This window comes from Pongo pygmaeus, chromosome 11 (assembly GCF_028885625.2).
Source record: "Pongo pygmaeus isolate AG05252 chromosome 11, NHGRI_mPonPyg2-v2.0_pri, whole genome shotgun sequence".
NCBI classification, from domain to species: domain Eukaryota; kingdom Metazoa; phylum Chordata; class Mammalia; order Primates; family Hominidae; genus Pongo; species Pongo pygmaeus.
The window spans coordinates 95,568,773-95,581,328 of record NC_072384.2 but is presented as its reverse complement, the minus strand read 5'-3'; the positions used below and the strand labels follow the sequence as shown (position 1 = coordinate 95,581,328).

Genomic DNA, 12,556 nt, shown 5'->3' with positions numbered 1-12,556 from the left:
TTTTAGTTTAGGTAAAGCTAGAAACCTCTGGAGGAAGTTTAGAACCCTTGCAGAACAGGCATCATCATTACCATCATCAGTAACACTATTGCAACTGGTAATTTTATTTATTTTTTTTTTGAGATGGAGTCTTGCTCTGTTGCCCAGGCTGGAGTACAATGGCGTGATCTTGGCTCACTGCAACCTCTGCCTCCCGGGTTCAAGCAATTCTCCTGCCTCCACCTCACAAGTAGCTGGAACTACAGGCACGTGCCACCATGCCTGGCTAATTTTTATAGAGATGGGGTTTCACCATATTGGCCAGGATGGTCTTGAACTCCTTACCTTGGGTGATCCACCTGCTTCAGCCTCCCAAAGTGCTGAGATTACAGGTGTCAGCCACTGTGCCCGGCCTACAACTGGTAATTTTATAGTAGGCTTACTGTGTACTAGTAAGACACCAGACATTGCACTAAGCGTTTCACATGCATTATCTCATTTTAATCTTCCAAACAATCTTATAAAGTAGGGGCAATTATCTCTATTTAACAAAGAGGAAAATGAATTTATTGGAGTAAATTGGTCAGACTTACTGGAGATTAACTAATGAGTGGTACTATGATTAAAATACAGAATAACTCTCATCATCTAAAACTGGACTTGCTGAGATCCAGTTAAAAATTTAAACATTAACTTTTTTAATTTTAATTTTTTTGTTCTTTAAAATTAATAGAGAAGAGGTCTCACTCTGTTGCCTAGGCTGGTCTTGAACTCCTGAACTCAAGTGATCCTCTCAGATGTGGCCTCCCAAAGTGCTAGGATTACAGTCATGAACCACCACACCTGGCCTTAGTTTCTAAAGATAAAATGATCTAGGCATTGAGTGTCTTGTGAACTTAATGAATTATCATGATCACATTATATATTTAGCTTATAAAGGTTTTTTAAAATTATGTATCTACTTCTGGTAAACCCTCTACAAAAAATACAAAAACTAGCCGGGTGCAGTGGCATGCCTGTAGTTCCAGCTACTTGGGAGGCTGAGGTAGGAGAATTGCTTGAGTCGAGGCTGCAGTGAGCCAAGATTGTGCCACTGCACTCCTGCTTGGGCAATAGAGCCAGACCCTGTCTCAAAAAAAAAATATATATATGTGTACATATATTTTTTATCTAATCCCTAATTCCCTGACCTGACTGATATTGAAAATGAATTAAAAGTATCAATTTATGAACTGTTTACTTATGAGAAATTATGTAATATATAAACCTAAACTGCTCTGCCCGGCACGGCCTGTGCCGTGTCTGTCCCTAGTCAGAGGCCCGGCCCCCTTCGCCTGTGTCCCCCACTCCATGCAGAAGCGCTTCCAGCATGTCTGACAAACTGCCCTACAAAGTCACTGACATGGATCTGGCTGCCTGGGGACACAAGACCCTAGACATTGCAGAGGATGAGATGCTGGGCCTGATGTGCTGGTGGAAGTTGTACTCGACCTCCAAACCACTGAAAGGCACCTGCATCGCTGGCTGTCTGCACATGGACTGTGGAGACCACTGTCCTCATTGAGACCCTCATCTCCCTGGGTGCTGAGGGGCAGTGGTCCAGCTGCAACCTCTTCTCCACCCAGGACCATGCGGCACTGCCATTGCCAAGGCTGGCATTCCAGTGTATGCCTGGAAGGGAGAAACAGATGAGGAGTACCAGTGGTGCATCGAGCAGACAGCGAACTAAAAGGACGGGCCGCTCAATGTCATTCATCCACACCAAGTTCCCACAGCTCCTGTTGGGCACCGAGGCATCTCCCAAGAGACCCCGACTGGGGTCCACAACTTACACAAGATGATGGTCAATGGGATCCTGAAGGTGCCTGCCATCAATGTGAATGACTCTGTCACCAAGAGCAAGCAAGCATCCCCCACAGATGGCATCATGCAGGCCACAGATGTGGTGACTGCCAGCAAGGTAGTAGTGATAGTGGGCTATGGCAATGTGGGCAAGGACTGTGCCCAGGCCCTCAGGGGTTTTGGGGACCATGTCATTGTCACCGAGATTGACCCCATCAATGCACTGCAGGCTGCCATGGAGAGCTATGAGGTGACAACCATAGACAAGGCCTGTCAGGAGGACATCTTTGTCACCACCACAGGCTGTAATGACAGCATCCTCGATTGGCACTTAAAGCAGATGAAGGATGATGCCATCATGGTAACACTGGCACTTTGACAAGGAGATTGATGTCAAGTGGCTCAATAAGAACGCTGTCGGAAAGATGAACATCAAGCCCAGGTGGACTGCTCCTGGTTAAAGAACGGGTGCTGCATCATCCTGCTGGCTGAGGGCTGGCTGGTCAGCCTGCGTTGTGTTATGGGCCACCCCAGCTCTTTGATGAGTAACTCCCTCACCAACCAGGTGATGGCACAGATTGAGCTGTGGACTCACCCAGACAAGTACCCCATTAGGGTTCACTTTGGACCCAAGAAGCTGGATGAAGCAGTGCTTGAAGCCCACTGGAGCAAGCTGAATGAGAAGCTGACCAAGCTCACTGAGAAGCAGGCCCTGTACCTGGGCATGTCCCATGATGGCCCCTTCGAGTCTGATCCCTACCACTACTGAAAGCCAGGCCTGTCCTTTACCTTCTAGCTGCTGTGCTTCCCTGGGCCCCGCCTCTCCTGCCCAAGGGCAAATGGCACCAACTTTGTGATTGGTTCGTCAGTGTCCCCCATTGGCACCCTGAAGTTGGTCACTCAGTTTTTGGACTCTGCTGCATCCCTCATACTGTTCCAAATGTGGCAGGGGGAATTCAGAGGCCCCTCCTGAAGCCCTGGTTATGATGGAGGTATAATGGAGACAGCCAGAGGGAACCATGAGCTCAGTGGTCTTGGAACTGCTCACTAAGTCAGTTCTTCATTAGCCTGGAGGTTGATAGTGGGGTCACAAAGCCCACGTATTTTACCATCTAGGCCTTCACCAGGCCCATGGAGTTATACCCATGTGTTTGTTTATAGGCTCAATGGTTCCTAAGTCCATGACAGGTGAGAAGGAGCTATATCCAAGGGCACGGAGGAACTGTTGGAGTTGGAATGTTCCTGAAAGCCTGGTTTAGTCCTGGGGCTTCTTTTAAACTATGTAACAATGAGGTTGGTATTTTCAGTGTGTATTGTACAAAGATAAGCATAGACTGTTAAGGAACAACCAAGAGAGGACAGAGAAGTGACAGCCAGAGGTTGAGAGGGGCCAGAAAAAGTAAAAGCAAGCATAGATCCACCACCACTTTGTAACAGGATGGTTCTTATCACAACTCTGTGTCAAAAAGAGTAATTTGGCTTAAAATGTTTATATAATGTGTATAATGTTAAAAGAAAGCAGGAGGGGGTCAATAAAAATTTTGGTGCCTAAAAAAGAAAAAAAAGAACTTTAAGAATGAAAGAAAGCATGTACTGGTTATAATTTTTAGAGCACAATTAGTTTACAAAGTGTTTACTGAAAACATTGGTTTTTATCAATTGCTTGTTGTGATTTCAGGTGTTTTTTTCTTTTTTCTTTTTTTGTTGTTGGTTGTTGTTTTGAAACAGGGTCTTGTTCTGCTGCCCATGCTAGAGTGCAATGGCACAATCATGGGTTTCTTGACCCATGGGCCTTGTCCTCCTGGGCTCAAGCAATCCTCCTGCCTCAGCCTCCTGAGTAGCTGGGACTACAAGCTCATGCCACCAGGCTTGGCTAATTTTTTAATTTTTTTGTAGAGATGGGGTCTCCCTATGTTGCCCAGGCTGGTCTGACTTCAGTTTTGTAAATTTATAGAAATATTAATTAATCAAGAAAGCCTAATCACTTTAGTTATTATGCCAGAAAATCTGCATTTAAACTTATTTCTGCCCCAGAATGCATTCTGCTAAAAATTGACTTTCCTAATTATTGTTGGTTATCTCAGATCTCCCACTAATATATTTTGTGCATCTGCTCATCAAGTTGCACAGATTTCCAAAAGGGATTAGCGGTCTTAACAACTTTGCCACTGCATTAGCTATACCAATAGCATCCTTTGTGGGTGTTTTTCTTATCTTTTGCTTTAGCAAATGTGTTATTGTTTTAGTATTATTTGGTATGGGTAACAATCTGGAATCTACATCTAAAACATGTACGTTTCTTGTTTTTTTTTAAAGACCAACATAAACCATTAACTATAATAAGAAATGCCTGAAGAAATTTATTTTTATTTATTTATTTATTTATTTTTGAGACAGAATCTCACTGTCAACCAGGCTGGAGTGCAGTGGTGCATTCTTGGCTCACTGCAACCTCTGTCTCCTGGGTTCAAGTGCTTCTCCTGCTTCAGCTTCCGGAGTAGCTGGGATTAGAGGCATATGCCACTACACTCAGCTAATTTTTGTATTTTTAGTAGAGACGGGGTTTCACCATGTTGACCAGGTTGGTCTCAAACTCCTGGCCTCAAGTGATCCGCCTGCCTTAGCCTTCCAAAGTGCTGGGATCACAGGCATGAGCCACTGCACCTGGCCCTAAAAACATATTTTTTCTGATTTTGGGAAGCAACAGATACTCTGATTATTGAAAGTAGCTTCTTTCTCACTTGAAGTCATGATCTTCTCATTCTACTCTATTTTTCTTTCCTTCCTTCATTTTTTCCTCCCTTTTCCACACTTCCTTTCTCTCTTCCTTTCCTTCGTTTTATCCTCTTTTCCTATTTTCTTCCTTTCTTTTTCTCTTTTTTGAAAGAAAAAAGAAGAAAAAAGAATTGCCTTAGAAGGAGGCAATCACTGAATCCTAATCTGTTAAGGGTTGTTAACAACTTCTAGTAAAACACAGGGGCCATTTAGTTGCAACATGTAGCTTCATGTATATTTGAGACAAGGAATACTGGACATTCTGTTGACTCCAATACCAGATTTATGACTAGGTAACTATAAATTACTGAACATTCCAACCCTTGTTGAGAGACCATAGATCAACTTGTTGGACCTCAGGAGAACTGAGTAATGGCAATACTTAGTTTGAATTCTACACACGTGGTAAGACGGTATATACACGCTCTTCACTGGGCAAAAAGGAGAAGTCCGTATTCTGTCTTGATAGCCTTATTATAGTTAGAGGACAAAACAGGAAGTGCCATTGTTAAAGGGCAGAAACATAAAAGTTATGTTCTTAAAAACACCTTGACCCTTCCTCCCCATGATATTTTGCATGCAGGAACTTTGGGTGGGACCATATGGCTTCCTGCATTTTCTTCAATCAAAGTGGTAAAGTTTGTTTTTGTTTTAAAATACAGTTTAAAGGAAAGATAGCCATTTCAGAAGAGAACAACATTCAGTTCCTTTTAGATTTTTATGAGCATATGTGATCATTTGTCATATGTGGCTAAAAAATGACCAGTACTGATGAAGTGCTATTTTATTTTTAGAGATATGCCTCAGTACACTTTCCCAAAATAATAATAAAAAAAATCTCTGCTTCCTTCCAGGAAAGTTTTGTCCATGGCTAAATGTGGGTGCATACACTTTCATGACAAAGACTATCTTTTCATCCAAATATACTGATGATGAGAAGCTTGAATGCTATGGTCTCTGAAACTGGCAAAGTAAAATTCCATTTCCTCTGTTCTTTGTGCACAAATACCAATATGTCATTTTTATAATACTTGTTGGCTTGAAGTCATATTTTAAATAAAGACAAAAATGTCATAAACCTGAAAAATGAAGGGAAAGTCAGGAAAGAAATAATATATTAAATAGGTATCTTGGTCTTTTTTTTTTTTTATACTTTAAGTTTTAGGGTACATGTGCACAACGTGCAGGTTAGTTACATATGTATACGGTATCTTGGTCTTTAAACATTTACTTCTAACCATCCAGATTTTCTCATAGCCCATGTCTGAAGGTAAACAAATATTCTAGGATGAAACTAATCATTCAGGCTGGGCCCAGGGGCTCAGGCCTGTGATCCCAGCACTTTTGGGAGGCCAAGGCAGGAGGATCCCTTGAGCCCAGGAGTTTGAGACCAACCTGGGCAACATAGTGAGACCCCCATTCTAAAAAAAAAAAAAAAATTAGACAGATGTGATAGCACATGCCTGTTGTCTAAGCTACTCAGGAGGCTGAGGTGGGAGAACTGCTTGAGCCCAGGAGCTTCAGCTCAGGAATAACCAGGTTATTCTAATATATTGAGGAAACATTTTTAGCCAAAATGCTTAATTAGAAGTTAATTTTGAGGGATGGGCAGGGTGAAAAAAAATTTAATTGAATTTAAAAATTTTTAAAAACTTAAAAAATAGAAATCTTTTTTTATTGGTAAGCTGTCATCATACTACAAACAGCTTAATGCAGTTACAAAGTAAAAGACATAATGGACCAGGAAATTAAGATAAAACACTTCTCTACACATACTTAGATCCAGTCAAGTACTTGACCAAGGACACCTTTTTTTGTATCTTTCTTTTTTTAAAATATATAATTTATGGCCGGGCGCGGTGGCTCACGCTTGTAATTCCAGCACTTTGGGAGGCTGAGGCAGGCAGATCATGAAGTCAGGAGATCAAGACCACGGTGAAACCCCGTCTCTATTAAAAATACAAAAAAATTAGCCAGGCGTGGTGGCGGGTGCCTGTAGTCCCAGCTTCCCGGAGAGGCTGAGGCAGGAGAATGGCGTGAACCCTGGAGGCGGAGGTTGCAGTGAGCCGAGATTGTGCCACTGCACTCCAGCCTGGGCGACAGAGTGAGACTCTGTCTCAAAAAAAAAAAAAAAATAAATAAATAATAAAAATAAAATAAATATGTAATTTCTTTATTTTTATTTTATTTTATTTTTTTTTAAGTTCCAAGGCACCTGTGCAGGATGTGCAGGTTTGTTACACAGGTAAACATGTGCCGTGGTGGTTTGCTGTATTTACCAACCCATCACCTAGGTATTAAGCCCAGCATACATTAGCTCTTTTCCCTAATACTCTCCCCGACCCCACCTATGTATCTTTCTCTGTGGCCTTAAATACATTTGAGTTTCTTATTCCTTACATATTGATGTCTGTATACAGAAAATAAAACATTTTCTGACTTATCTATTGTAGATTACAGTATGACTGGCTTTAATGAAAAATAGGCATTTTGCAGAACTATTAAACTGGTCTAAGAATAGATGATATTGTACTGAATCTCCTAATCTAGCAATCCATTCAAACGCTTTTTGGTTTTTTTCTACCATCAAAGCTTGGAAGAGGTAATGGCCTAGGACCAGAATGGGGGTCTTTCATCTGTCATGTTTTATTGTAACAGATTTACTTGAAATTACGTTTCTCGCCTGCAGAAACTAAGAGAAGGAGCAAGAATCAGCTGAGTAGAAGGGGTAAAGGGGATAATCAGAGCATCTCAGTGTTTTAGAGTTTGATGTGATCACTGGGCATTTAGGTTAGCCTTTTACCTTTTCTCTCTCCAAGATTGTGGTGCTTCTGTCCAATTTTTGTTTTACAAGATGAGTTGGAAATGTAATGGATTTTATGTATGCAGCTGGAATTTTGAAATAGAACATTAAAAGGGAGCTGCATTGGCCTGAAGGATCAAAGTTCTATTAAAAAAAAAAGTGGGTTTCTTATACGAAAAAGCTTTAAAAACTAGTATTTTAAAAACATTTTACAGTTTACAAAGCACTTTTCTATAAAATTATTTCATTTGAACATACAGTGAGGGAGGTCCAGGGTTATAGCATGAGTTACTGTTAGAGCTGTGACCATAAATCATGCATCTTTTTTGCCTTGTTCTTTTTTTGAGACAGGGTCTCGCTATGTTGCCCACACTGGTTTCAAACTCCTGGACTCAAGCAATCCTCCTGCCTCGGCCTCCTAAAGTGCTGGAATTGCAGGTGTGAGCCACCACACCCGGCCTGCATCTTGTTTCCTTGTCTAAGACTCTTTGCATTACATCTCTCCCTCTCTCCTTCCCCCTTGCTCCTTCTTTCATGAATGATTCTGATATTTACTTTATGGTTGCTTAACATAAAAGACTAAAGGCTTTTTGAGGGCACCTTTGATATCCTACTTATCTTTGCATCTCTGGTATTGAACAGATCCAAAGCTAGTGTTTGGTTAATGTTTTTGAATGGACAAATGAATGAAATTAAAATAAAAAGGCAAATTAAAACAGAGAAACAATTTTTCAGATTTTAAAATAAGTAAATGAAAACAGCAGATCAATATTATAGTTTTTATATAACTTCAGAATGTCCAATGCTGTATTAGCTGCTATGCATTTATCTACCATATCTATCTATCTATCTATCTATCTATCTATCTATCTATCTATCTGTCATTTATCTTGTTAGCTTCACTCCAAATAATTAATTTTATCATCCATTGTTATTTACAAATTCTCAGGTCACTAAGTCATAATTATAACTTGGGAAAATGTGTCCTATTTTATTGATAGCAAAGAAGTTAGAATTTACTCTTCAGTACCATAAGGTTTATGGGAATACAACAAATAAAAATGGTCACAATCATTTGTCATGTCTGGAAGAGTACAAGACTGTAACTACTAATTCATATCACATTTATATCAGTTTTACTTACTTATGGCTATTATATTTCCTTTGTGAATTTCACAGGTTTATGAAAGCATTAACTGATCTTTTTATATTAGTCTATCTTCATGGCTTATCCACATCGAGATTTCAACTGGCCATGCTTAGATAAAGCAAATTTCCATATATTTTTTTTTTCTACCTTCATGTCTAGGTAGAGATCCTAGATATGTTGAGCTTTATTTTATTTCTGCAAATGTAAGTAAACATTTGTACATGTGACTTGGAGGAAAATTAGAGGAAGAATTTATTTATTGTTCATTTAAGACTGATAATTACCGGGTTCATGTACTAGGAAGTTATACTAAGAAAAAGACTCTTAAAGAAGACACAAATTTTACAAAGCCATACTCATAAAACATATAAAGATGATGACATATCCAGGATCAGATTTAGATTCTCTAGATCCATCCCAAAGAAGAAAATACCAAAAAATAGCCCAAGCTGTAACTTTACCAATTTAGTTACTGCTGTCAAGAAACATTGCACAATGCCATCTAGTGACGAGTGACCAATGTATGATTAATCACATAGAAATGACTGGATGAGGAGGGGGAAATTCCCAGGATTTTATATGTAAGAGGGAAAGTCCTTCTGAGAGAATTAAAATGGATAGAGATTAGTTTTATTTCTCCAGGTACACTTAGTGCATGACAATTTATTACCGATCTGAAGCTTGGTAGTTTTTATTTTGAAATACTGTATTGCCACCTACCTCCGAATCTGCAGCTCTACCTCCTTCTGCAGCTGCCCTTCATTATTCCGTCCGCAGCTGAACTCAGAACTGTGAGTGTTCTCCAAGCCGCAGCCCCCCATCTAATGACAGGTGGTGGAGGTGGAGCACTTTAGAAACCAGTCTCAACAAATTAAAAAAAAAAAAGGACTTCAAAAAAGGGAACCAAGTTGATTCTTAAAACAATCCGTGCCACATTAAAAATAATAACAATAAATAAACTTGAAAGTTCAAAGAGTAAAACTAAAACAGGGACTAAAGGAAATCATCTTTGTTTTTTGCAGCCAATGACTGTGCAGACCTGATACTGTCTTGTTCTTGTACCAAATTCTCCTTGAAAATACCAGAGACCTCTCTCTGAATGGCCATAACATTATACCCTAAGGCAAATAATTTTCTCCAACATTTCTCATCTTTTGTAAACAGATGGCATAAAAAATATATATATTATATATATATATTTATATATATAATATATATATATTTTCATATATCTATTTAAAGAGAAAGAGAAAGACCAACAGTCTGCCAACTGTGGAATTCTTATAGTCCGATAGTTTCTTTTCGGTTAATTTTTCACAACTAAATTAACTAGTGATGCTGCCATAGATACATTTAAGAAAATCAGACACTTTGCTGCCTTTACATATATCTGTCTGAAACTCAGCAGGAATATTTCAGTTGTCTTAGAAAAATATCCAGTTAACAAACTTTGTGAAATGAAAAGAAAACCTTATCAAAATCTCCAGCTTCAAGTACATTTAGTTGTTTTCTTTTTATTGTTGCTTACATGCTGTGATTGGAGCACAATGTGTGGAAATTGCATAACCATTATTTGCACAAATCAAAGCTATTGAGACATGGGAAGGCCATGTGGAGCTGCTGCATGAAATGTTGGTTAAAAAAATTCCACTCTGCCTTTATATCTAAAGTCTTCCCTTCTTTTAGGTATCAATGGTTTCTTCAGTCACAAGCATCACTAGGATGTGTACCGTTTGTTTAACTGCTTTTAAAATCAGAATTAGCCATAGGTCAAATAACATTTTTTGAAAAGCATTTTCTCTATGTGTCTTATATTTTTCCTTAGTTCTACTTTATTTTGTTATTTTTAATATTTTGGGGGTAATCTAGGCAAAGAGCTCTTAATTATTAATGCATTAGAACCATCAAGAAAACATTCAGTGCAATTTCCATGTCTCAGGGGAAAGTTTCGGTGTCCTCAGCTCGATCCATTACCAGGTTTATGGGGACTAGGGAGAATCCTTTCACTATTATTTTACATTTTAAAATATACCTAATCAAGTGCAGTGCAGTGGTGTATGCCTGTAGTCCCAGCTGCTCGGGAAGCTCAGGAGAGAGCATCACTGGAGCTCAGGAGTTTCAGTCCAGCCTGGGCAACACAGCAAGACCCCATCTCTAAAAAAAGAAAAGAAAGAAAAGAAAACAGTAGCCAGTCAGATGGCTATGTAGGTCAAAGAGAGCCTGAATGAATCATATGAGACGGAAGAAAAACACTTGTTATTCCTAGCTTTCTGTGTTCCTCTTTTGCTCCAGCAGACCTTTGGTTGTACTACTCTAATACCCATACAACACTGCTTTCCTTAGAGCCACAGCTACTGCTGAGAACTCAAAAACTTCTCCCTTTCCGGTGAACACGTCTAGACTTGGGCTGGGGATGGGATGAAGATCTCTAACACCTTCTTGGAAATCAAGAAGTGCAAATAGGTAATTTTCCCTTTTTTTTTTTGAGATGGAGTCTCGTTCTGTCGTCCAGGCTGGAGTGCAGTGGTGCAATCCGGCTCACTGCAACCTCCACCTCCTCCCGGCTTCAAGCAATTCTCCCTGCTTCAGCCTCATGAGTAGCTGGGATTACAGGTGCCCGCCACCACACCCAGCTATTTTTTTTAGTTTTAGTAGAGATGGGGTTTCACCATATTGGGCAGGCTGGTCTCGAACTCCTCACCTCAGGTAGATCCGCCTGCCTCATCCTCCCAAAGTGCTGAGATTACAGGTGTGAGCCATCGTGCCCAGCCTGGTAATTTTCTTAAGAGTGAAATAAAGCTTTGTTTTGAGATGTTCTGCTGGGGTATTCCGGTAGCTCTTTCAGTGTTTAAACTCATTCCGAGTCTGCACAAATGGCATAATATTTAGCTGTGCTTTGACACTCTTCAGCACCTGGAATATAATGAACATAAATATCTTTTTAGGTTTCTAGATCAAAGATTGTTTTCTTCTGTAATGTTTCTCCTCAAAGAAGTGTTTCACTGTTCTGTAAAGTAAATTTCAGAGATTATAAGGCCAAAATAGCGATTATAGCAAAAGTCTATGATCAGTTACATTGTCTAATTTTGAATTACAGTGGCAGCTTTTCTTTTATCTTTAAATTTGGTGCCATTTCTTCCTATCATTTCCACCCCTGGGATTTTTCTGGTTAGAGATGTATATAATTGCCTTTCTGCCCACATTCCCTTCTAAAAGGATCTGTTCCCCGGCTGAACAGATGGGCCTAGTCATCTATGTTTATATCATATGACCCTACTCCCTGGTTATGATGACTGGACCAGTGCGGGGAGACCTACTCTGAGAGTCGATCCATAGGTTAGGCCAAGCCAACTAGATGATATTGTTTGAAAAAATTTCACTGAGACACAAAAGTCATAGATAACTGATGAGAATTGGAGTTGTAGGGTCACAGGTATTTAGTGTGAGACCTCTATGGCAAGCTTCAGCTACATGAACATCAAATTATGAAGGAACCCAAAGTAAAATCCTTACATGTGGAGCCAGCCTGCAAGAGCAACCTAGAATAGACATGCAGAGAGAAGCAGTAGCAAGAGCTTACACTGACATTTGTAAAATCCCTTCTCACCATCCAGAGCCTTTTCTACTTTAAACAAACAGTATGTTTTTGAGCATGGCTTGGGTTGGATTGCCCACCTCCAGAGAACCTGTTTGTCTTACACTAATCAGCATTATCACATCATTCTGTCCATGTGACTGACTCAGAGTAGGCATGTGAACCATTAACGGACAATAAAGGAGACAGTTGCCGGAGTTTTGTTTTGTTTTTTTTTTTTTTGAGACTGTGTTTCGCTCTGTCACCCAGGCTGACAGGCAATGGCGGGATCATGGCTCAGTGCAGTCTCGATCTCCTGGGCTCAAGTGGTCCTCCCACCTCAGCCTCCCAAGAAGTTGGGACCACAGGAGAGGGCCACCATACCCAGCTAATTTTTTTGATGTTTTGTAGATATGGGGTCTCCCTATGTTGC

At 40.0% G+C, this 12,556-nt stretch overlaps 1 pseudogene; it reads left to right on the top strand.

The window, feature by feature from the left end:
- The first annotated feature begins 1,348 nt into the window (after positions 1 to 1,348).
- LOC129031432 (adenosylhomocysteinase-like) lies at positions 1,349 to 2,590 on the top strand (annotated as a pseudogene).
- The last annotated feature ends 9,966 nt before the right edge of the window (positions 2,591 to 12,556 follow it).